This window comes from Hylobates moloch, unplaced genomic scaffold (genome assembly GCF_009828535.3).
Source record: "Hylobates moloch isolate HMO894 unplaced genomic scaffold, HMol_V3 SCAFFOLD_15, whole genome shotgun sequence".
Taxonomy (NCBI): domain Eukaryota; kingdom Metazoa; phylum Chordata; class Mammalia; order Primates; family Hylobatidae; genus Hylobates; species Hylobates moloch.
In genome coordinates, this window is record NW_026652290.1 from 94,413,506 (window position 1) to 94,416,434 (window position 2,929).

Below are 2,929 nucleotides of genomic sequence, written 5' to 3' on the forward strand. Positions count from 1 at the left end.
AAAAAAAAAAAAAAAAAAAAAAAGAGAGAAAAGAAAAGGAAAGAGAAGAGAAGAGGAGTAAGTGTATTAGTCTGCTTGGATCATAGCTAAATATCACAGGTTGAGTGGCTTAAACAACAGAAAGTTATTTTTCCACATTTCTGGAGCCTAGAAGTTCAAGATCAAGATATGGGCAGAATGAGCTGAGTATGGTAGGGCACGCCTGTAGTCCCAGCTATTTGAGAGGCTGACATGAGGGATTGCTTGAGTCCAGGAGGTCAATACTAGTGTGGGCAATGCAGCGAGACCCCGTCTCTGTGAAAAAATTTAAAAAGTTAGCCAGGTACAGTGATGTACACCTGTGGTCCCAGCTCCTTGAGACGCTGAGGTGGGAGGATCTTGACCCCAGGAGATGGAGGCTGCAGTGAGCTATGATCGCACCACTGCACTCCAGCCTGGGTGACAGAGCAAGACCCTGACTTAAAAAAAAACAAAGATATGGGGAAGATTGATTTATCTTGAGGCCTCTCTCCTTGGCTTGGGCAAATGGCTACCTTCCCAGTGGAGCCCTGCCCCAAATTCCTGACCTACAGAATCCATAAGATATAAGAAAATAATTAAAAAAAAAAAAAAAGACAGGGTCTGTCTCTGTTGCCCAGACTGGAGTGCAGTGGCGCAATCTCAGCTCAGTGCAACCTCTGCCTCCTGGGTTCACACAATCCTCCCACCTCAGCCCTCCAAGTACCTGGGACTACAGGCCTGTGCCACCATGCCCAGCTAATTTTTGTATTTTTGTGTAGAGACAGTGTTTCACTATGTTGCCCAGGCTGGTCTCAAACTCTCAAGCTCAAGCGATCCGCCCACGTCGGCCTCCCAAAGTGCTGGGATTACAGACGTGAGCCTCTCTGCCCAGCCGTGATGACTGTTTTAAGCCTGAACATTTTGGGGTCATCTGTGGTGCAGTAATAGTAACTGGAATCGTGCCACGTGCTAGCTGGTAGCTTTAATTTTCCTGTCTATAATTACTAACCAAATCACACAGTTCCCCAAGAGTTTGTTTACGATGTCTGTTTCCTCTCCGGGGAACTGTCTGTTCATTGGGAAAATATGCCATGGTTTAGTTTCTAAGAAACAGTCTCAGTGTGTCTCCCACTCCCTGAAGGGACTAGATAGATTTATATAATGTGGCACAGCCTGAAGGCATTAGTATGTATCTTTGTTTCATTTCTTCATTCATTTATACATTCAGCCACATTTATTTATATTCTTAGCACCTGCTATGTGCTGGGCTGCGTGCTGGATCCTGGTTATGTAGCAGTAAACAAGCAGATGTTGTTCTCAAGAGCCCAGAATCTGATGGGAGGAGAATAATTCAAGTTAGACTGTGTGGTTGGGGATGCAGTAGAATGAATGGATTGTATCCGGCTGGGGAGGGAAGGAGGAACCTGGAAGATACTTCATGAACAAGGCTAGGTCTTCAAGTATGACAGGGATTTTTTTTTTTTTTTTTTTTGAGATGGAGTCTTGCTCTGTCACTCAGGCTGGAGTGCAGTGGCGCAATCTCGGCTCACTGCAACCTCCGCCTCCCAGGTTCACGCCGTTCCCCTGCCTCAGCCTCCTGAGTAGCTGGGACTACAGGCGCCAGCCATCACGCCCAGGTAATTTTTTGTATTTTTAGTAGAGATGGGGTTCACCATGTTAGCCAGAATGGTCTCGATCTCCTGACCTCGTGATCCACCCGCCTCGGCCTCCCAAAGTGCTGGGATTACAGGCGTGAGCCACTGCGCCCGGCCTGGACAGGGATTTTTTTTTAGGTAGAGCTTTGGAAGAAACAAATGCTCCAGATTGCTCTAGCTACCTAAGTTGACTTAACAAATGACCTAAAGGTTAGTGACATAAACAACAACCTATTATTATTACTTGTCATGATTCTGAGAGTGGACTCTGCTAGACAGTTCTCACTGGGGGCGGTTCTTATATGGTTCAAGTCAGAAGGAGGCTGGGATTGGAGTCATCTTGAAGGACCTCAACTGGGACTGCCAGCAGGAACACCTCCATGTAGCTTGAGCTTCCTCACAAGATGGCTGCTGGGTCCCAGGAGCAAGCATCCAGAGAGAAAACCAGGCAGCAGCTGTATCATATCACCTCTTATCATGCAGCCTCAGAAGTCACAGTGTCACTTCTGCCACATCGTATTTGCCAAGTCTAGCCCACTTCCAAGGGGAGAGAATCGGATCTTCACAAGAAAACAGAGTTAGATGTTTGTGGATGTTTTAAGACCATCACACAGGTGGAAGGAAGAGGCAGCACCAAAAATGCAGAGGATGGACAACCTGGCAGGTATGGTACATTCAATATTGTATTGACATCCCTTGCTCATAAGACAGCATTTTGGCTGGGTGTCGTGGCTCACGCCTGTAATCCCAACACTTTGGGAGGACAAGGCAGGAGGATCACTTGAGCCCAGGAGTTTGAGACCAGCCTGGGCAACATAGTGATACTCCATTTCTACAAAAAATAAAAAAATTAGCTCGGCATGGTGGTGCATGCCTGTAGTTAGCTACTTGGGAGGCTGAGGCAGCAGGATCTCTTGAGCCCGGGAAGTCAAGGCTGCAGTGAGCCATGATCATGCCACTGCACTCCAGCCCAAGCTACAGAATGAGACCCTACTTAAAAAAAGGAGCATTTTCGGGAAATTCTCCATCAAAGATGAGGTCCCTGGCTGGGCACAGTAGCTCACACCTGAAATCCCAGCACTTTTGGTGGACAAGGTGGGAGGATCACTTGAGCCCAGGAGTTACAGACCAGCCTGGGCAGCATAGCAAGAACCTGTCTTTTTGGCTGGGCGCGGTGGCTCACGCTTGTAATCCCAGCACTGTGGGAGGCCGAGGCAGGTGGATCACGAGGTCAGGAGATCGAGACCATGGAGAAACCCCGTCTCTACTAAAAA